This window comes from Mesocricetus auratus, unplaced genomic scaffold, assembly GCF_017639785.1.
Source record: "Mesocricetus auratus isolate SY011 unplaced genomic scaffold, BCM_Maur_2.0 Super-Scaffold_100004, whole genome shotgun sequence".
NCBI lineage: Eukaryota > Metazoa > Chordata > Mammalia > Rodentia > Cricetidae > Mesocricetus > Mesocricetus auratus.
This window is the reverse complement of record NW_024429189.1, coordinates 64,719,392-64,745,272: the sequence shown is the minus strand read 5'-3', so window position 1 is coordinate 64,745,272 and position 25,881 is coordinate 64,719,392. Positions and strand designations below refer to the sequence as shown.

Here is a 25,881-nt window from a genome sequence, read left to right as displayed (position 1 = left end):
ACAATGTGAGATGAACTCTCACCCTGAACTCTTGGGGGAGGGTCTAGGCCCTGCCCTGGATGAAATGACAGACTATGGACACCGCCAATGGAGGGCCTCACCCTCCCTGGGGAAATGAAAAGTCAGTAGCTAGGCAGAGGAGCAATATGTGGGCTGGCAGGCATAGAGAAAGGGGGAGCCCTCTGGCCAGTCAGGGACAAGCCCTCCAGTAGTCACTCAGCTGGGGGCAGCCCGACACAGAGGAAGCAGGAGAGCTGGATGAACAGTATACAGACAAGGCAAACGAGCATCAAGCCAGAACATAGATTAATATAAAAGGACTAATTTGAGTCAACTATTAAAAAAACAAGCCTCAACTAAGGCTGAGCATTCATAATCAATAATAAGCCTCTCATGTCATGATTTTGTGGCTAGTGGTACAAGAAACCCTGCTACAATCAATCATGAGTACAAATACATTGGAAATGGCATCTCAGAAAAAAGTAAAAGTAGGAAATCATCTAAACTTTTAAAGCATCTGAATGTCATAAAGTTGTATACAAGGAACACATTAAAGATAGAAAAGGGTACTGATAATTACTTTACAATATGTCCATAAAATTCTGAGTACCTCCAAATGGGCAGGTATCTAGATATTGATGTGCCTTCATTTCCAAACAGAGAGTGGAAATAAAGGCACATCAATGAGTAAGTAGAACAGTTATTAAATCATCCCAAACCTAGGAGTCACCATCTTTTATTTACGTTTATTAACAGGTGAGTGCTGTATATGTTTGATAATAGACTGTAATGTCTTGCTATTTTTATACTTCGTGTTAAGGGTGATTAACTTGATCACCATTTCAAATAGTTGACACTTTTATTTCTGGTCGTGAAATTGCCATATCATTTTTGGGAATCTTAGGCATGTCTCACATATCTGCTTACTGTTTTTCTGTTAATGTGAGATGTCACAGAATTCATTTGACAGACTGCCCACAAAACACATAGTCATCTTCAGTTTATGCAAGTCAATAGTATGAGCAACATTCCCTCTAAAAGTGTACTTGATTTTAGAATTTGGCCCTTCAGAGCAGAACATGACTCACTCATATTCAGAATTAATACATTTCAAGGCTGTGAGTTTCTACAATTGCCACTCTAAGCAACTCTATACATGTTAACAATTTTCTCTTTGCTAGGATCAATGTCTTAGGCACATTTTTTCTTCTCTCTTCCAAGGAACTCAGTTTCATTAAGTATATACATACTTATAGCCTCTTCTGATTCAGTAACATAATTTTTGAAAACTACCTTTCTTCTGTTTATAAGCAGGTTGATCACAGCAGAAAACATTTCATTTTTTTTAAATTAGGGAGGAACATGTGTGGGCCACAGCACATAACATAAGGAAGTACAAATGCAGCACCCTTGGGGGTCACCTCCTTTGAATCAGGGTCTCTTTTGCTATTTACCTCTGCATATACCAGGCTAGCCAGCTGAAGAGCTACTGAGAAATTTGTCTGCTCCACATCCCACTTTAGAAATGCTACAATTTTTAGGATGTGCACATCTGGCTTTTGGTGGGTTCTTAAATTAAAACATCAGGTCCTCATACTTTATCAAGTGCTTTACCCATAAACCCACTGGCCCAAACCCAAGAAAGTATGGATAGCCTGTTCCTGTATCTCTGTCTTGACACATTAGTCCTCTACTGAAAACAGAATGATAGGACCTGGATGGTCTTATTCAAACTTTAATAATACATGGAATTAGACAAGTCCATTTTCTCACACATTTTCCTTCTCTTTTTTCTTTTTTCTTTATTTTAATTTCATTCTACATTCCAATAGCAGTTCTCTCCCACACCCCTCATCTCAACCCCTGACTCCCCGAGCTCACCAGCATTCACTCCTGCCAAAGGGTAGGGACTCCCATGGGGAGTCAACAAAGCATGATCTATTAAGTTGAGACAGGATCAAGCCCTTGCTTTAAGTCTGAGAATGGCATCCTATCAGAGGAAACGGGTTCCCAAAAGCTAGGCCAAGTACCAGGGATAAATCCTGATCCTATTGTCATGGACTCCTCAGTTAGACTGAGTTACACAACTGTCTCCCACATGTAGGGGGTCTAGCTCAGTACCATGGAGGTGCCACAGCTGTCTGCCATGAGTTTCCACTGAGCCTGGTTCAGCTGTCTCTATAGACAGATTTCCCCTTCTTGATCTTGATCGCCCTTGCTCATATACTCCCTCCTCCCTCTCTTCATCTAGATTCTTGGAGCTTGGTCAAGTACTTGGTGTGGATCTGTGCATCTGCTTCTATCAATTACTAGATGAAGGCTCTATGATGACAGTTGAAGTATTCACCAATCTAATTATAGGGGATGGCCAATTTAGGAAACCTCTACACTGTAGCTAGGAATCTTAGCGGGGGTCATTCATGTGGATTTCTGGGAATTTCCCTACCACAAGGTTTCTCCCTAATCCCATAATGACTCGCTCTATCAAGATAACTCTTTCATTGTTCTCCTACCCCATTTCTCCCCCAACTGGGCCATCCTGTTCCCTCATGTTCGTATCCCCTATCCCCTCCCCTTTACCTCCCCCATTGGCCACAGTTTACCCAAGAGATCTCATTTAATTCCCATTCCCAGGGTGATTCATGTGTCCCTCTTAGGGTCCTCCTTTTTACTTAGCTTCTCTGGAGTTGTGGATTATAGTTTGCTTATCCTTGGCTTTATATCTAGTATCCACTTAAGAGTGAGTATGTGCCATATTTGTCTATCTGAGTCTGGGTTACCTCACTCATGATTTCTTTTTCAGGTTCAATCCATTTACCTGAAAATTTCATGATGTCATCTTTCTTAAACAACATAGTGACAAGTTCATCTATCCTTAGTATTCTTCACCTCATTAAATTCAATATTTGTATTTAATCCTAACAAAACTATTACTACTATTTAAGTCTCTCCTGTATCCTACCTATAATCTCACAAATTATATCTACTTGAAACTTCATAAAAATTCAGTTGCACTTCTACCATTATGAACCAAGAGAGTACCATCTTTCATATGGATTGCTGCAATAGCTGCTAATCATCTCCCCTGTCCCATTCTTAACACCCTCAGTTTATACTGGTCAAGAACACAGAGGTTCCAAACATTTTATCTTAGATGTCCCACTTCTGCTTTTTTTAAATATATATTTTTTATTTTTAGAAACACTTTCATATACATATCTGTCCCCCCTTTCCCTCACCCTCCCTTCCTCCCATGCTTTAAACCAACCACCCAACCAACCTAACACCCACTCCCCAGGGCTAGTGAGACCCTCCATGGGGGATTATCAAAGTCCATCACATCATTTGGGGGAGGGCTCAGGCCCTCCTTTCACTATCTGGGGTGCAATAGTATCCCTCCATTGTGATTGGGCTCCCGAAATCCATTTATGGCCTAGGAATAAAACCTGGCTCCGCTGTTAGAGGTTTCATAGACTACCTCCAGGCCTTTTATGGGGTTTTATTTCCTAAGCAAAGCATGCCAACTCCTAGTGCAAAAGCCTTTGCTACTTGCAGTTTACCTCAAAAGTAACAAATTTTATTACTACTGTGGAGGCAACTCATCTATAGTTTCCATTTAAATAAAACCAACTAATCAGCCAAAATAAATTATATGGCATGGTTTTCTTTGGCAGGGTCATAGGAAAGCAAATCAGAGTTTCTTACCAGAAGGCTAGTAAAGGCAGCTTGCACCAGACAATGAGAGAACACACAACCTATTGTTTCCCAATTTTGCATCCAATAATATCATGTTGATGGTTGGAATGGTCACAGCAAATGAATTTATGTCACGCAATGAAGCAAACAGCACAAATTAGAGATTTATTTTCTTAGATACCTGGCTTTCCCAGGAAACCACTGACTCTACCTTGACATTTCCAAGTGTGTGATATAAAAACATTCATTCACCCCATAATTTATGATCGCTGCACCTCTTCTATATGAGGCACTCACTTTGGGAGTTGATCTCCATCATAGATGCATACCATTCTGTCGAATAGAATGCTTGTCTCAAATAGTTTTTACTGCGTTGAAATTTGTGTTTTATCGCTTGATTTTGTGAGCAATAAATGTGTGCTGTGAAACATTATGCTTTACTGCAGACATATTTCATTGTGCTTGCAACATGTGTATGAAACTTAGAAGATGCAAAACATGAAAAATCAAGCATTAGGCATTTCCCTGGTATTCAGTAACTTTGTCTCTGAAAAATAGTATTTGAGAGAAAAGTGACATACTGGCGTTGATTGGAGTGTTTCAGCCAGTGCAGGTGTGCAAGATGTGAGCCTCCACTATATGAGCAGATTTTATTTTAGACTATATTTTGTATAGACCTAGAAACTTCTGAAATTAGCCATGATAAGCTAGACTGTGGCAAAGAGGTGCACTTTTTCTGATATAGCTGCAAGGGGTCTACCTCTCACCTCCCAGGCTTGAGCTAAACACTGTGAATATGGACTATTTATGAATTACATCACTGCAAAAACTCCCATCCACGATCAAAATGATGGTGATCAACGGATCTCTTCTTCTTATATTTACTTTTTGATTCATTTCATGTTTCATATGTTACACATTTGCTTTTAGTAATTAAGTAATTACTTTGTGAAAGGTTCTCTTTTTTCCTCAATATACGCTTTTATTTAAATTAGGAACATGAGTGCTTCAGTTGTCAATCCCAGTTCTCTCTCCCATCCCTCCTCCCTTGTCCCTCCACCAGCACCTCTCCAGCCCCCAACCAAATCCCCATATTATTCCCCAGGGAGGGTGAGGCCCTCCTTGGGGGGAATCTCCAGAGTCTGTCATTTCATCCAGGGCAGGACTTAGGCCCTTCCCCATTAGTTCAGCATCCCCTATGTGGAATGGGCTTCCAAAGTTCATTCGTATGTCATGGTAAAAACTGATCTGCTACCCAAGGCCCCAGACATTTCTGAGGCCTCCTGTGAAAGATTCTCTGCATCCCAATGAACCCATATAAGGTCCTCAGTCCTGTATTGGCCTGTTATGCTCTAATATGAGAAGCATATTGTAGTGAATGTTATTATTCAAGCAGAAAGAGTTGTGCCATAAATAGAGAAATGAAGATAAAATCTATCCTCTCTGTCATTTCCTAAAAACAAAATCTCAAACGATATTTCAAATAGCTTATTACATGTAGCAATTTCTTTTTCTAATAAAATGCTTTCTGTCTGATTGCTCTGACTTTTGATTGCCATTTTATTTAATAATAATACCATAATATGTCTCTTAAGGTTCTTTTTGTTTTAAATGTAATAATATTCTGAATTTACTATAAATATATATGACAAGTATTTTAATCTGATAAGCCATGGAACCTTAAATTTTGCTTATGAAATGGGATCATTTTCTGTTGATATGAATTATTATATACTCCACTAATATCTGCCCTGTGATTAAGAAGATTTGTGACAACTGCGGTTTAAATGATAGATAAAATACTTCTATTAGATTCCAGATTTTTTAATGTTTAAGTTTGGTGGTATTTCACCTAACATTTATGCAGTAAACATGTTAAAATCAATTTCCATACAACAAGGCATGCTGTGTGTAAATATTCCCTGAATATTAACAGTAGGATATACATATAATTTTTATTTTACTAAAATATTCATGAATATGAAGTTATTATGATCATCACCTATTTAAAAACTACACTGTTTATGTTTATTTGGCAGTCTGGGGTATTGGTGGGAGACTATTCATCAAAAAGTAAGTTTTATAATGAAACCTAGGGGAAATTGGAAACGTTCAATCTTGTATTAGTCCTAAGAACATTCACTATTTTACAAATTCACTAACTGTGCCCTGATTTTTGCAATTCAGGGAGGGTTGCTCCAGAGTTCACAACATAGGTCAAAAAGACTACTGAATTCACCTACCTCTGGCAAGCACAACATTTCTTCTGCTTCTGCTACTGTCCAGTTGTAGTGATTGACCAAGCTTGCCTTTTCTTTCACCAGAGTTCCAAGCTACTGGGTTCATGCTGTTTTCCATCAAGGTTCTTGCTGATTTCCCTAGCTACAGACATCCCCTGTTCCAGAATTGAAGTACAGAAGAATGTTGATCTGATTCTTTGTGGCAAGACCTTTTTATTCCTAGATTAAAATCTTGCTTTAAGTAAGTCTATAATCATTATTTATGTGATTCCCCAACCAGGTAGTCTTGATAAGTTAATGAAATTCAGAATTCCTCTTTGAGCTATGTTTAAAGGTAGAATTAATTACAGTCTTAAAGAAAAGATGCTAAGTAATCCTTACAATACATAATTGTATTTAAAATGCTTCATTCATTTAGGCTTGTGTAAGATGGATACCCAAGATTAATTTGTGACCTATAGTGCATTATTCCAAATACACAATACAAAAAGAGGTTATGGTGGCTGAAATTTGGTGACAGTTTAGTACAAGATGTATATTAAGTATGATGGTGCATTTATAATCTTAGCAAATAGAAGGTAGAGGTAGGACAGATCAAAACTTCAAGGCCTGTTTTGGCTATATAGTAAATCTGAGAAGAACAACCTGTGATAATTAAGATTCTACCAAACACACACACACACACACACACACACACACACACACACACAAGGCCGACAGAGAGAGAGAGAGAGAGAGAGAGAGAGAATAGATGACAGATGAGAGATAGTAAGAATAGAGAGAAAGAGAAAAGGGGACAGGGACATTTGATTCTTAGACAAATGACAAGTAAATGGAAGATTATTAAGAGAGCTTCCTGGAAGATAAGAAGGCTCAATAAGAAAATAAATCCTTAACCCAAAGCTTGAGAACCTGACTTAAATTCCTGGTATCTTCATTGTGGAAGGAAAGAACCAGTTCCTGTAAATTGTTCTCTGAAGACCCCCTTCTCCCTCCCTCCCCCAACACACACATACACATGCGTGCATAAACACAGAAATAAACGAACCAAATGAATATAATGAAAATAGAGACAGGAAACTTGCACAAAATTTCATCCAGTAATACATAAGAAACAAAAATGTTAAATTAACTCAACTCTCCAAAGGACAGAAAACCCATAATGAGAAATACATATTCTTTTCTTCAGCAGACTGCAGATAGCAAGGCCCTTTAGCACCCCCCTATCCTATGCACAAAGGTGGCATCAGAGAAGATCACTGAGTGCTAGGACTTTCATAACTTCTGAGCAGAAAACAGATAAACTATGTGCTACCCATTGTAGTGTCCCTGGAGATGACATGGGGAATTTGGAATTCTGTCTCCACCATAGTAATAGCAAACACTTCTCCAAAATAGAACAAATAACAACAATAACAAAAATGGAAGTTAATCAAGCAAACAATGACAAAAAGAAAGAAGAAAGCATGAGAATATTTGTTTCATTCATTCTATTTTGATTTTGTTGGTTCTTAAATTTTTATTGTTACTCATGTTGTTTGTTTAGTTTTGTTCCTGTTTGTTTCAAAAGAGATAAAGGAATCATGTAGTTGGGTGGAGAAAGGGGGAGGATATGGAAGGAACCAAGGTATGAGAGACAGTCATCAGATTGCCTTTTATGAAAGAAATCTCAAAAAGAAGTAAATAATAAGCATCTCCTTAAGATTCAGCACTGCCTAGCAATAAAGATCCTTGTACCCCTTTTTTATTCGCTGAGTCACGAGTGGCCCAAATGACAAACAAAAAGCATTGTTACTACACTATCAGTAGGATTCAAAATTTAATGCAATGGAGAAAGAAAATAGACATCTATTCCCAAAGAATCAAAGGACATTAGTGGTCATAAAATGAATGTTTGATATCACAATTAATTCCAAAGTTCTCATTCATTTGCTTATAGCATATCAACTATAAAACGTTTTGAAAGAGGCATAGAATAAAATTCTTAGAGGTAATATCTTATACAATCTATCAGTAGATTGTATAAAATATTAACCTGTATCACATATTTGATAATGACTGCTATAGAGTATATATATATATATATATTTAAAAGATTTATTTATTACATATACAGTGTTCTGTCTACACGCCAGAAGAGGGCACCAGATTGAATTGTAGATGGTTGTCAGCCACCATGTGGTTGCTGGGAATTGAACTCAGGAACTCTGGAAGAGCAGCCAGTGCTCTTAAGCACTGCACAATCTCTCCAGCCCCCAGAGTATATTTTTAAAAAAATCATAAAATGAAAGTGCAAAAGCCAAGCAATCCTACTTGAAAATAGGTAAATTACGACTACATATTAGTAAATAGCCACAATGAGATACTACTACCTTCCTATCACTATGATGTTTTCATTACCTATGCAGTTTCCTGCTGAACTTCAAAGTTTCTTTGCATTTCTCTACAGAATTGTAGCCAGGATACCTTGATTCCAGCTATGTAAACGTCTCCTCCAATATACTCAACTCCAGGAACCCCATACACTTGGTAATGTTCCTGTGTTCAGCTTGTGTGCTCCTGCATTTATTACTATGTCATCCCTTGGAGTTGATTTTTGCAAAAATGTTCAGTTTTCTAATATGCTTAATAGATCTCAGAGAAGTCCACTAAAATACCTATTGTACAATATTCTGCTTGCAAGGAATGAAACACAAAGGAATCACAAGCGTTTCAGTAAGAGTAGAGCATTAAGAAGACTGGAGAGAGTGCATAGGATGTCACACTCAATTTAGAGCTATCAATGCAGAGAAGGCCAAGGAAGATAATCCAGCACAGAAAGCAAACAAGCAAATAAACAAACCACAGAAAAGGCTACATGTAAAAGGAAGACAAAGAACTCGGCTGCAAGTTAAAACTCATTTCCCACTTCCTGCGTCCCCGTTGTTTTGCCTGTGACTGTAGATCAAGTAATACCTTTTCCTGTGCCACTTAAGGGGGAAAAGCAAAGTAAACAAAACAAACAGACTTCAAGCATTTTCTCTCACTCTGTTCCTGTTCTCTTTAATGCATGGCATTTTACCTTTACATAGATTCTTCATTTTTAGCAACGCTTTGCACACACGAAATCCTGTATACCTGTATGCATGTGCAATTTCTTAAAACAAGTTGTCTCCCTAAATATCTGCTAACATATTTTCCACTAACCTTAATCTACAGAACATGGTATCACTGATGAACATTGTCTTCAAGGGGAGAATACTTCAGTATTGTTGCAGGACAGTCATTACACTATAAGTCAGAGACAGCTAAATACTGACAGAAAAAAGCATGAGATACTCCTATTTGGTTTCAAGTTCCCAAAAGATTTCTCTGCACACTTTTAAAGCAGCATTGGGAATTTAAGTATTGGTCAGGTGAAAGAGCAACTGCTAACATGTCGCTTATCATGCTGCTGATTGTCAACATAATGTGAACTTTTTCTTTTGTTGTATCACAGTGAAAACTGAAGGTGAGAAAGCAGGATAATTATATTTCCCAGATCTGCATGGCTTGGTTTTCTTTGACTCGAAATAGTACAATATTTAGCAAGAGAGGAGGGTGCAAACCGTGCCCTTAAGTCACACGGGTTCATTTGTGTTGGGGCTTTTAAAGTTTCATTTTCCCTTATTGGTTCATTCAAGCAAAAACAGCTTTCCCAATGATCCAAAAGAAAATACATTCATGCTGTCACTGTATCAAGTTTTCCAATCAGCGAGCTTGCACAGGGAGAATAAAGACAGTTACTGTCCCCAAATGCTTTGTTCCCTGTTAATGATCCAAATGCTATCCCAGTTTCAAAACAACAACAATAAATAAAAAGGTGGCACATCACGATTTGTTGCTTATTCCATTCTGAATTTTGGGCAGGTCCATTTATCACCCTTTAAAACTCCCAGGGCAGCAGGTGGAAACATCTGTTTGAGCAACAGTTTGACTCCTGTCATTTTGTACAAATCTCTAGATGTAAAAGTTTTATGAGGTGGATACGTTCCTGTTTCATCCTTTTGTAACTGACTGAAGGCCCAAGTAAACAAGATGAAATGGCCAGACTTTGAGCCATATGCCAACACCCACGTGTGTATGTATGGGAGGGAAAAGAAGCTGTCAGCTGTACCAAAGAAACATTGTAATTATCTGAAAAGTAATTAACAACCCCATGGGCAATGGATCTTTGATGGATTCTAGCAGTGTAAATTATAGCTCTCACATACCTGTAGCAAGTTGTCTATGGACCAGTTTTCCTGCTTGCCAAGGTTGAATCCAGTTAATTTGCTGAGATTCTGAAGAGGTTTCAGGATGTCTCCATAGTGTCAAAACACATACATTATGTTTGTTCCTTCAGTAACTCCTATATCAAGTAAAATTAAAGTATATAATTATACCTACAATTCAGTCAATGCTACATTTTTATCATCTGTGATTTTATCAGACATAATTTGACCACTGCTGTTTTTATTACAGATAATGATACATATATCTTTAAAAATAAGTCTATTATGTATCATTATGATTTTGTATGTGTAATGATATTACATAGGAAACTGTCTATGTCAATGAAGAATAAGATACCATTAAAATTATTGATCATTGTAGCAATTTTATTAAGTAGACTTTTAAATTCAAATATATCTGAAAAGCATTTGACGAGTAGATAACTTGAACCTAGTTTTGTGTTAGCATTATTTTATTGACTACATTTTTCCAAGCACCTGTTATCCATGCTTTCTAGGGCAGTATCTCTATTGGTCTATCATTCAGATACTAGGTGGAACACTTAAATGGAGGGAAGATCTAGTTCAATGCCAGTTAACCCAAATTTATGGGTTTCTTACTTTATTCAAATAAAGGAGAGAAGAATAGATTATGATTTCATTTTACCTAGCTAATGAAAATATTTTGTACACAAAATATTGTCTAAGATAAAAACAAAACTTAAAACACTTTATTTGGACTATGGTGAATCTTAGTTTAAAAGTACAGATGAGATTTACTTGACATGTATGTCTTTTAGTAATAGACATTTTACTGCAGCTAAACAAAATTAAAGTAATGGACATATTTTTAGTTACCGTTAAATAAAATTAGTGGGAGAGCATGGACTTCAGTCTAGCACAAGCAGCAGAAGTTCAAATCAAGATGAAGTCACCCATGTAAAGCATCACATAATCAGACTAAAACTTCATAAAACAGAAAATTTGAAAATAAGCAAGTTATTAACCAAAGGACAGAAAATATAAATCTATTTCAAAAAGGCCCCATTACATGAATTATGCTAATTTGAGTCATTTCTTTCTCAGTTCTTCCCATGAAATTGACACAGGGACAAACACTGATAAGGAGCTAACTGGAATTTTACCTTATGCGTGTATCATCTTGTCCAACCTGCGTCCCAAAAACCCACTCTTCTTCCATGCCCAAAGTACACCTTTCTACTGTAGTAGATGGAATGCTATCCAAAACTTAAACTTATGTTTTGAAAAGCAAAATAAAAGCAATATTTGACCTGAATTTGTTGTAATCTTCTTCTTCAACACTATTGTGGTTACTTTTCTTTTGGTGTGATAAAACACTGAAGAAAAGCAACTTAGAAAGGAAAGGGGATCTTTCACCTAGCATAGGAACTCTAGACAGGAAACGACAGTGAGGAATTTGGGGAAAATACTCTGGAAAACTTACTCTGTGGCTTGTTTTCTCACAGGCTCACACTTAATTTAATATATATCGACCTGGATCACTTGCTAGTGATGGTACAGTCTGTAGTAGCCTGGGTTCTTCTGGGTTAATTAATAATCAAGTCAATTGCACATAGACATGCTTACATGACAGTCACAGCAATTGGATATCTAGGCAATTCTTTAGTCAAAACTTGGATGTCAAATAACTTGAAGCTGTTTCACATTCACAATTAATGCTAACAAGGACTGACACATATCCTTGTGAGGTTCTCCATTATGTTTGTTTTGCCCTTCAAAACATTCCATCTTCATTTCGAACTCACAGGACTTATCTAAATAAATTCAACAACAACAACAACAAAATTACATCATTTAAATCTTTGTTCTTTTTAAAATTAATATTTTCTTTTTTGGTTTTTTGAGACAGGGTTTCTCTGTATTGTTTTGGAGGCTGTCCTGGAACTTGCTCTGTAGACCAGGCTGGTCTCAAACTCACAGAGATTCGACTCCCCCTGCCTCATGAATTCTGGGATTAAAGGCATGTGCCACCAACACCTAGCTAAATTTAATATTCTTATATGAAGTATTTTTATTAAGAGACCATCAACTCTGTTGCGCTTTGTCTTTTTTTAATTTTTCTCTCTGGAAATAACGCCTTTAATGGTGCATGTACTGAAATTTTATATTTAACATCTGAAACATATTTACAGTTTCACCCTCTATAAATAAAGTTGCAACACTGTAAAATATTTAAATGTGTAAATAGATTTTGAAGAATAAGTTGAAGTGACAAGGGGAGATTATTTAAAAATTTTTCACAGAATCAGAAACAAAGTAATCCAAACTGTTAAGTGCCCTGCTAATTTACAAGCTGATTGGTAATTCAGTGTCCTCTTCTCTAGAGATCCAATTCTGTTTTATAAATATTTTTTGTTCTTTTTTATTTTAGGAGGTTAGGTGGCAAGGTTGTTTTTTTCTTTTTTTTTTTTTTTTTACTTTTGGGTTTCTAGACAGATTTTCTCTGTAAATTTGTAGACCAGGTTGACTTCAGACTCACAGAGATCCTCTTCCCTCTGCCTTCTTTGTGCTGAGATTAAAGGCATGCACCACCACTGACCAGCTAATGACAGGTATTTTTGATTAGCAATTGGACTATATCAGTAATTAACTCAAACCTATTGGCTGGTACTTTTTTTCACCTTTCATTTTTTATATTTTTATTACTTTAATTTTAAATACTTGTTTCACATGTCAATCCCAGTTCCCTCTCCCTCCCTCCTACCGCACTCCCCCACCATTGCCCTCAGCCTCCCACCCTATCTCCACTTCCTTCTGCATAGGGGATATCCAGAGTCTGTCATTTTGCTCAGGGCAGGGTCCAGGCACTCCCCTAAGAGTCCAGGCTGAGAGAGTAACCCTCTTTGTGCTATGGGCACACAAGTCTGTTTGTATGCCAGGGATAAATACTGATCTACTGCCCAGGGCCCCATAGGTTGCCCAGGCCTCTTCCCTGATTCTCACACTCAGGGGGTCTGGATCAGTCCTGTGCTGGCCTCCCAGCTGTCAGTCTGGGGTCCAAGAGCTCCCCCTTGTTCAGATGAGCTGTCTCTGCTGGTTTCACCAGCCCATTCTTTGCCAATTTGCTCATCGCTCCTCTCTCTCTGTCACTGGGTTCCATGTGTTCAGTTCAGTATTTAGCTGTGGGTGTTTCCCTCTACCTCCATCAGTCACTGGATGAAGGTTCTAGGATGGCATATAAGGTAGTTGCCAAGTTCATTATCAGGAATGGGTATTTAAGGTAGTCTCTCCACTATTGCTTAGCTTGCCAGTTGTTGTCATCCTTGTAGATATCTAGAGGTTTCACTGGTGCCAGATCTCTCTTCAAACCTATGACTCCCTCTATTTTTGTATTTCTCATCCTCTTCTCCCCCTATTCTATTCCCCACTCAACCTTCCTGTTCCCCCATGACCTACTCTCTCCTCAATTAAAGTTAGAAACAGGCTTGTTACACACGTCAATCCCAGATCCCTCCCTCTCCCCTCCTTGCCAATCCCCCCTCCCCACCAGGTCACCCCAGTCACCCACCCAATCTCCACCCAGATCCCCAGGGAGGGTGAGGCCCTTCATGGTGGATCTCCAGTGACTGTCATTTCATCCAGGGCAAGGCTTAGGCCCTCCCGCAAGAGTCCCAGCTGACAGAGCATCCCATATTGTGGCATGGGCACTCAAAGTCTATTTGTAATTCAGGGATAAATACTACCCGGAGCCCCATAGATTACCTAGGCCTCCTCACTAACACCCACATTCAGGGGGTCTGGGTCAGTCCCATGTTTTCCACACAGCCATCAATCTGGGGTCCAAGAGCTTCCCCTTGTTAAGGTCAACTGTTTCTATGGGTTAAACCAGCCCAGTCTTAACTCTTTGTCTTTTTTTCTAAAGATTATTTTACAGAATAGGAAAAGTCTTCTGTCTTTCCTTATTTAAGAACTCACTAACCAGGGCTGGAGAGTTAGCTCAGCCATTAAGAAGACTGTTTCCTCTTCCAAAAGACCCATGTTTGAGTATCAGTACTCACATGGTAGCTTACAAACACCTGGAATACCCATTCCAAGGATTTTCTGACCTCTACAGGCAGCAAATATACTTGTAGTTTGTAGACACACATGAAAACAAAACACTTCTGCACCTGAAAATAAATAAATATATACCAAACCAGAAAAAAGTTCTTCCTTTATTACAGTATATCCATATTCTACATCTACAAACAACTCTTTTTCTTTTGAACTAGTTATAACTAGTGGCTCTCTTGCTGATAATTAAGAAAACCTTGACATCTGTTCATTTTGTATCTTTATTAGTTGCCATTTTCTCCATTTTGAAAAATCATCTTTGATCGATTTATAACTTCATGGGTCTAGAGAGTCTGGCATGCTTTTAAAAAGCATGATTTAGCAGGACTGCAGGTCTTGCCTGCAAGCCAGAGATATCTCCTTCACACTTATTCATTATTAGACACTGTACTCGATCCTCGGACTACACAGTGGAGCAGGCCTCCTTGAAACTTAAAGGTCAAGGGCTAGGTTAAGTCTTCACTAAAAGTTTCCTGTAAAGGTCTTCAATAGATACCCAGAAACTAAAAGCATTTAACAAATCCTCACTTTCTCAAAACCATTTAGAACATGAAATACTGAATTCAAATAATTACAAACCATGTTGCTGTTTGCTATCACAACTTGCTCCTCAAGCTCCTGCTAGGTAAATCCAGAAACTAAATAGATCTGTATGAGAAGAGATACAGGATTCTATCTTTTAATCCTTAAAGTCACCTTGTGACGGAGGAATTCTTCCCTGTTTATAGATAAGAAAAATGAGGCTCAAAGAAAGTAATGTTTTAAAAAAAATCATGTCACTTTAGGATAGGAAAGAGATAACTGTCTCATAGCACTGTATCCACATTTATAGAAGAAGGCAGAGCTCAGGGAGATATAGTGGTTCTCCAAATCTCCATTCATTGCTTCCAACTCTGACTTCTTCTTTCAATTTAACTGGTGCAAATAACAAAGCAATACTTATGCTGTCAGCATCACTGAAAAACCAGAGGGACTGAAGTTGCAGAGTTCCTCATATGCTCCCTCTGTAGCCTCATTAGCCTGAGTAGTTTTACTTATTCTGCTGGTCTGAAGACTTGTGTGGGAACATATTTTCCTTCTACTTTAATATTATATGCACTTACTATTTTCATACTTAAAAGATGTCATGCTTACATTTCAATATTTTGAAAAGGCAGCAACTATCATGGTCCACAGTGAGAGGAAGGATATGAGGTGGAGAGAAATATGAATTAGAGGATCTAGGAGGAGTAAAGGGAAGGATGTGCATGAACATGATCAAAATACATTGTACACATATATGAACTTCACAAAGTTAATAAAAATACTATATTTAAAATGGTATGGCTATATTGAAATTAACCCAAAGCTGAATCAATCTTTTGTGCTATCCATCTAAAAAAACTGATTAAGAAAAATGTGGACGGTCGAAGAGGACGACCTTCCCAGAATAGAGGAGGACCGGTCTTCAGTCAAGGGTATACGAGTAGCTGCACTTCCCTGCTAGAACCTCCAAACACGCTCTCAAGAAAAATGTAGAACACATAGCATATATTATCAGAACTATGAACTCTAGGGTAGACACACACAAAAACCAACTGACAGAATTCTTATGATCAAAAGCAATATTAGAAGAGACTTTGGACATGAAAGGCTTGAGAATCATGATGCTCTCTTCTGCTTATTGCACAGTGATGACCTCTACAGATAAGGGTATACTGGATACCTTTGTGTTTCTTCTGTGTCCAGAGATGCAGGCCTAAGTTCCCCTGTCTGTGTGTCATCAGACAATAAGAGTGAAATTTCACTATATCCCTTTCAGTATGGTTGACAATCGGGGAGGGGTTCACAACCTGACAGAGTAAGGTACCTATCAGAGGGTTGCAGTCTTCCCTTTTATATTTTTCATTTTTTTAAAACAATCTTTTTTATTTTATATACCAATTCCAGTTCACCATCCCATCCTTCCTCCCACTTCCTCTAGCTTCCTCCCAACTCCACCCTCATCCACTCCTCAGAGAGGGTGAGGCTTCCCATGGGATATCAACAAAGTCTGTCATATCACACTGAAGCAGGACTGAGGCTTTCCTCCCTGTATGTAGGTTGAGCAAAGTATCCCTTCATGAGAAATGGGCTCTAAAAACCAGTTCATCCATGAGAGATAAATCTCGTTCCCACTGCCACTGGCCCCATAAACAGCTGACCCAAGCCGGTGGGACCTCGCTGACCCTGGGACTGACACCTGGGAAACCTGCATAGGACCCAAGTCGACCCTCTGAATGTGGGTGACAACTGTACGGTTGCAGTCTTCTAGTACATAAATTTTAAGGCCAGCTTTGTCATAAGTGGAAATCATAAAATGAGAGTTGGGAACCTGCATAAGACAGAAAAATGCCCCTTGAATGTGAGTGACAGTTATGGGGATTGAGCATTTATGGAACTGCTGGCCGTGGAACCAGTAATTATCCCTAGTGCATGAACTGGCTGTTTGGAGCACATATCCTATAGAGGAACACCTTACTCAACCTAGATACAAGGAGGGAGGACCTTGGTCCTGCCTAAAATGATGTGAAAGAATTTGATAATTCCCCAAGGGAGGTCTCATCCTCTCTGAAGAGTGGATGGAGGGTTGGGATGGAGAGATAGTGGGGGAGTGGGACCATGAAAATGAGAGGGACCTGGGATTGGTATGTAAAATAAGATTGTTTCCAGCTTTCTGTGATCCTGCTGCCTATACCTCCTGTGTGGTTGAATTAAAGGTATGCACTACCACTTCCCCACTGGACAATATACTCTTACTAAAGCAAGAATAACAAATAAAATGTTTGCACATTTAAAAAAAACTAATTAATTAATACAGAATATTTCTCTCCCTTTCCTTCATGTATATTCCACACCAATCTTTCATCTATCTTCTCTGTTTTTCCCCTACATTTGTTCAGTTTCATGACATTTCTCCTTTTCCTTTGCTTATGAGTTAACTGTGGTCATAAGAATCGAATGTTTAGCTTTACCTTATATCACCATTCATTAAGCAAAGCAAAAAGAGAAGCTATTTGCTACTGGTTTTCCTTGAAAGTTAGGACTGCTTCCTTCACAGAAGGAGCAATGAGAAGTTTTTAAAAGCAACACAGTTATGCCTTGAAAACCCCCACCTTAATGACCACTCAACCATGCAGTTCAGGCCTCTCACCCTGGAGTCCTTTGGTTTCAGAATGTTGGACCCTTCATAGACTTTCCCCATAGGAAATTTATAGCCTTCTGTTCCTTTCAAAGGCATCTAAATTCTAAAGGAATTGTGTACTGTGTAAACCTATGCTAATTTCAGTCATTATGCAAATGGCTAAGAATATTGCAGGTTTGCACCCAAAGGGGTTAGTTTTCTCCTGAGTCAAAGGTATTTGGATAAGCTATTTGTTGATCTCTTTGTTACAATAGAGTCCATATATCATGAAAGTCCAAATTTGTCAAGCTTCTCACAGGAAAATTGAATCCCCTGCAGAGCCTGGTGATTGAGCAATGTTGAATTGCAGCTTGTATTTGAATATGAATGACAGAAGAACATTCCTAAGAAACTTAACTTTCTGATTAATCACAATCTACCACCTTTGTGCATCTTAAAGAATTCTGCATTTGTTTTTATTTTATATGCTTAATTTGCCTACCTTTCATCATTCAGGAAAAAAATATGAAATATATAATCTTCAACACAATTAAAAAGGAGTCTAACATGAGAAAATTTTAGGAGTTCACTAATGTTTTATTATTTTGCACAATGTGACCAAGACAATATAGTTAATATCATGTATCACAAATGTTAAAACCTGGACATTGCATCAAGCTTCATGTTCTCTTACTCTTACATCACAAACTTTAGTGCTTTAGAAACCGTAAATCTAATGATTGGCCTTACCTATGTTTTTCTTTTGTAAGGGTTTATGTCAATGAACACATGCTCTGTTGAAGAAGATGCTTCAAGAGATTACTGTTTCTTCTCACAGAAGTAAAAAGACTCCCAGTTAGCATTGTAGCCAATTATAACTAGTTTAAATTGGATAGCTGGGACAAGGCATATTCAAGGCCGAAGCCAACTTCTTCAGATGGAAGTACCATGTGGCGAAAATATATATATATATTTTTTTTGAAAACTTCCAGTAAAAGAAAGTGACTTGGTAGAAAATATGTCATAATAGACACTAACTTTTCTTTGTATGTATACTGCAAATAATGTAAAAGGTGGAGTTGTTGGTGTCCCACAGTAGACATATATAACATCAGAAATTTATAGCATGTTTATAGCATTCTTCATGCAGGCCTACCATCTAGAATACTTTGTTAGGTCAAGGATCTTTGTTTTGAGATGTAGACTAATGCTTATGAGCTATCATTCAAAAGTATATATCATCTCTTTACCTTTAACTGCAAACTCTCTTAGGGTTACATTCTAACAGAAAGCTTAGCTCTATTCTCAGGCAGATGTTTTGCCCCACAGCACTCCTGATTATCTTAATAGGTCATATATCACAATTTATGGAAGCAACGTTTCCTGACTCTGAGGATCCAGGGTACACTGGTACTCAAATAGGACCTATACTCTATTGTTAATAGATTCTGGCAGTTCTACTCTGTTTTGCCTAGTCCCTTTCCAATTTGATAGTTATCATATTCCCATTTACCATGATTATTTTCACAAAACTATATCTTCACCACTTGGGTATGGGTACATAATTTTTAATCTAGGGAACTGCAAGAATATTAATGGTGAAGAGTAGGTCTGTGAAAATTATATCTCAACAAAGGGTAAACACAATAGAGAATTATGAGACTCAGACTCACTAACCAAAAGGAAGATGGAATATATCATCTTCTAATATTGTTTTACTGGCTATAAATGAATAAAGGGATTTTATTGCATTTGTGTCATCAGCATCCCCATCTCAATAGGACTTTTGACATAAACATGCAATCAGGAAAAGAATTATTATATTTATAATGACAGTATTATATCAGGCATCTTCACTCAGAAGTATGATAAACATTTGTAACTTGTATAACTCGATAAAAATGTGCTAGTGTATTGATTTCAAAACAGGACCTGATGGCAGTGTGTGTCTTGTTTCCATTTCATCCATACCATCTCTTTCGTAATAAAACAAAAATATTAAGTTTAAATGTATTTATGTTATTACTGGTAGGAATTTAAGGTCTACCTGCCTATAAAAAATACCAGAAAGAAAGATACATAAGCATTAGGCCACTGTTCAACATGAAGAACTCATGGTATTGCACTAATACAACTGTTAGCAGGACTTCCAAGGATAACCATAGCTGCTCTTAATTGTTTATTAATATATTACTTACGTATGAAGAAAACTGCATGGTCTTCTGCATTCCTCATACACTCATGATTAGTTCTTCTAGACCATTAATTGTTAGCTTTCTTGCCTTGAGTTAGTATTGTCTGAGACTGACTAGTAGACCTCACAAGATGGGAATAATAAGGTATTTAGCTAAAATGTTAGTTATTCATATTTATCCAATAGGAAGCAAAGCATATTATAACTGATATTCGATAACTGTTCTACTAATGCTGGTTATGACTTTTCACTTAATGAATAAACATCTTCAAATATACTAAGTGAGAAATAATGAACTATCTGGAATAAATAGGTAAATTAACAATTCTGTGAGATTACTTATGAGACATCCAGTGTCACCTCTGCTATCTACTTGAAACACAAAGAATCCAACTTCAACTCCAAATAAAGAAATGAGAAGAATCTTAAGAACAATTCGAAAAGAGTCCATATTTCAGACACTTCTACTTAAACCTCATTGAAGCCAGGAATGATAACACAACTATTTTCATGGAATGGTGAAGCAACCAGTATGTGTGCTGCGCATGCTTGCCCTTAACTCTTACAAGATGCATAGCAAATAAAGGTGCATGCAAATATTTAAGTAGAAGAAAAAATATCTACCAAGAAGGCAAGTTGTCTTTTAAAAGTCATCTTGGTAATTACAAACGAAGTCAGACTTAAACAGTTGAGTTATTGAACTTTCTGCACTCTCATAATAAGATGAAGGGGCATAGAAAGTCCTCTCCTGGATTTTTGTGGATATAATTTTAGTATTGTACAAAGACCTCCTATGACTTCAAAGAGAAACTCCAGACTGCAATTCCAATCTCAACTCATATACTCTACACAGAAAGCCATCTTTGGACTTACAGGTAAATCACTGAAGGCAGCCTTCAGAGGACAAACAAAAAGATAGACTCATGGAGGTTCTGAAAGTCTGTCACATATAAGAACACAGAGTCTTAATAATGAAGCCTGGTTCAGAAGTGGATCAGGTCCTATTAGCAAGTACATCCCGTAAGGCCACTAAGTCCATGTTTATGAATAGTAGTTGCTTAGAGAAATCTAGACTTTGTTCTTTTAAAGTATTTAAACCTAGCCAAGAACATCTTAATGGAGTAGTTACATTGAGGCAAAGATTATAGTTCTAACATTGGAGTGCCTGTGCTCAAATTCATTTCTTTAGCAATTAAGCGAACTTGTTGCAGTTTTTAAGGGTGATACCCAATTCTTCATGTGTACAATGTGAAACATAATAAAAATTAATTCAGAGAAAGTGGTTCTCTTTTAAAATTTTAGCAAATGTAAATTCATTTTCTATTGTTTACTAACAGGCATGCAAATAGGTCAGACAAAATACTGAAGTGCAAATGAAATCAGTGTGTTAGAAACACATTTGCATTCTGGTGTCCTTCAAAAAAATCACTCCCAATAGTAAAGAAATTGGGTGAAAATATCAAGCTGTCCATCAACTTTTGAATGAAAACAACATGGTTCACACATGCAATAGGATATTGTTTAGTTAAGATTGAATTCTGTAATTTATAATAAAATGGATGTAGTTATGTTGAAATAAATATTTTAGACACAGAAAGAAAAGTACTGTTTAAACTCATGCCATTATGAATCCTGAAAGAAGCATGGTTGTGAAAGTTCAGAATGACATGATTTTTACCAGACGATGAAGAGAGCCAGACAGGAGTGGGACAAGGTTGACCATCAAGGAATGATTTACAGTTATGTTCAAATGAGAATATCTGGCAAAGTTGTGGTTAGATAGTTGTCTAAGACCAGCACAATTCATTACGACATTCTCAGTCCTATCATTCTATCCACAGTTAAATGCAGCGACCAACTTTCATCAGAATGCTTTTGTCTCCCCAGCAATTGGAAAACATCTTAGAATATTTAGTTATCCATGGATATTTGGAGTCCCAGCTCACAGTTTCATCATCAAAGGCTCAGGAAACATTACAGAGGATGGGAAGATTGTAATTTCTTTCCTTGGAACCAAGAAGTCTACTGTGAAAGTCTCACCTAGAAATGCCTGTGTAAGCAAGACTAGAATAAGAGTGGTATCAAGGGAAAATGTCAATGAGGAAGGGGAAAAATTATGTAGAATTCCACTGCTAGAAAAAAGGCAATTATTGACTGCTGAAAGAAGGAGAACTACACTCTCCCAGGAATAAGGCTCCTTATTTGTTGTCTAATTCAGAATAATCAGCTTTGAAACAATATACACACAAACAACAAAAACAACTCGATAGGCAGTATGTTTGTGGGATATATATATATATGTTATATAATATATATAGTGTTTGTATGTGTGTATGTATGTGTTGTATACATGTATGTGTGTGTGAATGTATATCTATTTAAAAACATAATAAGAAAAAGAGATCACCAACTTCAGAATGAGATGGCATGAATAAGATTCATTGGAGGTATCTGGGAGGATCTGGAATGAGGAAAGGAAGAGAGGAAGTAATATTTCAATTAAAACACTGAAAAGCAAAATCTCTAGTGTGATAGTGCACAATACGGTGAGTGGAGGTAAAAATAATGCACCAGAGTTAGGAGAAAGAGAAGAGGGAGAAGCAGGAGCAGACACCCACAGCTAAACACTGAGCTGAATTGGGGAATCTAGATGCAGACAGAGAGGAGTGATGAGCAAAGGGGTCAAGGCTAGAGAAACCCACAGAAACACCTGACCTGAACAAGAGGGAGTTCATGGACCCCAGACTGATAGCTGGAAACCAGCATAGGACTGTTCCAGTTCACCTGAAGGAGCAAGTCAGTTTGGAGCTCTGGTTAATCTATGGGACCTCTGGTAGTACATCAGTATTCATCCCTAGTACATGAAAGGACTTTGGGAGCCCAATCCACATAGAGGAATACTGTCTCTGCCTAGACACATGGGAGAGGGTTCTAGACCCTGCTCCAAATGATATGACAGACTTTGAAGATCCCCTATGGAAGGCCTCACCCTCCCTGGGGAGCAGAAAGGGAGATGGGATAGGGGTAGGTAGGAGGCAGACAAGGAGGGGAAGGAGAGAGACCTGGGATTGCTTGTTTCTAATTTAAATAAAAAGGGAAGAAAAGGATGGGAAAAAAGAATAATGCAACAGAGATTTCAAATAGCAATATAGAGGAAATGTGGTACATTTACACAATGGAGTACTACTCTGCAGAAAAAAAATGGAATCTTGAAATTTACAGGCAAATGCATGGCACTGGAAGAAACCATCCTGAGTGAGGTAACCCAGCCACAAAAAGACAAGCATGTTATGTACTCACTCATATATGGATTTTAGACATGGAGCAGGGCATTGCCAGTCCACAATCCCACTGCCAGAGTGTCTGGGGTACAGGGAGGACCCTAAGAGAGAGATACATGGTAACCTGGAGAAGGGTTAGGGGATGTGATCTCCTAATTGGACTTGGCGGGGAGAAGGGAAGGAAGGGGAGGGTAGAAGGAGATAGGAGAAAGAGAGGGAGAAAAGAGGAGGGGAGAGGAGGACATAGGAGAGCAGGAAGGTTGATCCAGGGTAAGAATAGAGGAGAAAAGGATGTGAGATACCGTAAAAGAGGGAGCCATTATAAGTTGTAGGAGAGATATGGCACTAGTGAGATCTTCACAGATCTACAAGAATGACACCAACTTGCATTAAGGCTACCTTAAATGTCCTCCCATTATAATGAGAATGATGACTAACTTATATGGCATCCTAGAAGAAAGGCTTGAATTTTTTCACCATAATAAAGTAACAGCTGTTGGAGTTCAATATATTTAACCTGATCTAAACATTCCTTATATAATATATTAATGCATTAAACATTGCATGATATGCAGTGAATGTGTCCAGTGTTTGTTTTTGTATCTGTTAAACAAAAATTTTAAAAATAGAAACTTGATAGTATTTTATAAGTACAAAACAATGCATTAAAATATATTTAAGAAATTGAGAACCGGTATGAACATGTGCCCAGTGATGATACTCCTTTTTATCTTTTTCCTTTCATTCTTGTGGAGGACAAATTGAGCTTGGTGTTTTCCACCAAGAAAACTACAGTCATTTGAGGGATTCTCAGAGTGGGTGAATCAATTTCCTCTTGGGAAGATCCCCCTGATGTGTTTTATAATTCAAAAAGGTTCGCCTAAAATAATATGAACAGTTCTAAATGAACTCTCAACTATTTATATTGTTATTATGCAAAATATATACTATATAGTTGGCTATAAATGTCTAATTATAATGTGATATATATAATTGAAGAATAAGAAATCATGTATTTGAGATATAACATAGACACTGTAAGGATATGAGGGAGGAGGATGTAACTACTGTACCCATATAAGGAGTTATCAAAAACAAAATGTAAAAAGCAAGTCATTAATCAATGATACCTACAACTTCAATCTTGCTGTGTTTTAGTGACAGGACTAGGAGTAGGAGTCACAGAGAAAGATATATACCATCCCACCCAGGTATCCACTTCTGCCATTGAGGGATGCAGTCTAAATACCTGAAACCAGGGTGGATCCAAGCCACTTTACTCTCTTTTCCATATAAGATTACACTTATAATAGCTTAACTTGTAAAGTCAACTTAAGAATAAAACAATAAAATAACTAATCATGAAAAAGGAAAGATAACAGAGAACTGTAATAGAAGTTATATGAGCATAGACTATTTTCAGCTAATTACTTGAACATGAGTAATGTACATTTGACAACCATAAAGGCGATGTAGTGGGTGGGTAACAGACATGTTAGTATGGACAGGACAAAGGGATGGCTTATGTAAAAGTGACGAACAAAAGTATAGCAATGTAAAATTTCATTATAGTACTTAGAGTGGTACTTTCTTGAAGTGCTATAAATTTTAATTTCTGGTATTTTCCATTTTGGGGGTTGGTGATGGCTGACTCTAGAAAGAAATGCCAGGTAGGTAGCAACTGCTGTGGTTAAGTAGTTCTGCAATTTATTTTCTTACATGTTAGAAAAATTATGAACATTTCCTCATACAGCTTTAATATCTTCTTTATCTTTACTAAACAAAATGAATAATTTTCAAAAATATTATTTAACTGAAAAGAAAATAGAAATATAGAAAGCACAAGCTTACTTACCTGATAGTCATATGAATTATTTTCTCATCCTTTTGACAATGTATTTGAAAAAATCAAGGAAAAAGTGAGGGATTATTCAGTTCATGGTTTGAGTATCTAGTCCATCATGACAATCTAAAATAGTAAGGACTTAATGAAACTATGCACATGGAGTCCACAGTCAGAAAGCAGAGAGAAATACTACTGTTGCATACCCCCATTTCTCTCTTTAATTTAATCCAAGGCACCTGTCCATGAAATGGTTCCAATTACATTTAAGGTGCATCTTGTGATCTCAGTTAACTAAAATAGAGACTTACTCTTGAATATGAACAATGATTCATTTCTCCTGAGTCTATAACTTATCAAACTGATAATTAATATTTTCCATCACAAAAGTCAGGTAAGTTTTGCAAAATATGGTTACTCTCATTACATACACTAGTAATTCTCTAAATTTTCTGCATGTTAGGACCAGGGATTTATTTATAAATTAATTACACAGTGTTGATAGGCATACATATATATATATATGTATATATATGTACATGATAATGGGGTACTGAGAAATGTACAGTATTGCTTTTTAATATACTATGACTAGCTTATTTAAAATACATAAGATGCTCATTTCTTCATTACAATGCCTCAATTCACGAGTTTTGCTTCCCAGTGATAGGGCTTGTACCCAGGGTCTTGAGAAACTTAGGCAAGCATTCTAACACTGAGCTTTGTTCATACTCAGTGAAATAATATTCAATATGATAAAATTGTTAACCACATATTAGGCTCATATATTAAAGTGATCAACTGATATTATGAGTCAATTCCTTGTATAGTCCAGTCTTCTTGGGTATGTTTACAGACTGAATATGCATCTGTGACTGGAAGGTAACTGCTAGACTAAAGGGATGGAGAAATACAGTCTCTCTGTGGTTGCACTATATTAGATATTGTTACATCTTAGCAGACTCTGCTAATAAATCCTTTTTCTGGGAGTGAGGAAGCATGCTACTGTATTTCAAAATGGCCTAGCTAGAGATACCATTGGCTGATGGCCAGTTAAAAACAGAACATATATCATATATTTTCATGAAACTATTATATAAATAACAAGGATAGACTGAAAGAATCTCAGAGAAGGTGGCCTTGTCAATCTCTTAATTG

The 25,881-nt window shown here is 37.3% G+C and overlaps 1 protein-coding gene and 1 long non-coding RNA gene across 4 annotated transcripts in view; one reads left to right on the top strand and one right to left on the bottom strand.

Moving 5' to 3' along the window:
- LOC121140444 overlaps positions 1-10,173 on the top strand; it is a 35,076-nt gene extending 24,903 nt beyond the window's left edge. The window contains exons 3-4 of the long non-coding RNA XR_005877285.1: positions 6,021-6,177; positions 8,386-10,173. This is a non-coding gene — a long non-coding RNA (uncharacterized LOC121140444). The remainder of the gene's footprint in view (positions 1-6,020; positions 6,178-8,385) is intronic.
- Lrrc4c (leucine rich repeat containing 4C) overlaps positions 1-25,881 on the bottom strand; it is a 1,312,130-nt gene that overhangs the window by 560,420 nt on the left and 725,829 nt on the right. For all 3 annotated transcript variants that reach the window (XM_040745912.1, XM_040745913.1, XM_013122444.3), the window contains one exon: positions 10,169-10,305. The gene's annotated coding sequence lies outside the window, so the exon portion shown is untranslated. The remainder of the gene's footprint in view (positions 1-10,168; positions 10,306-25,881) is intronic.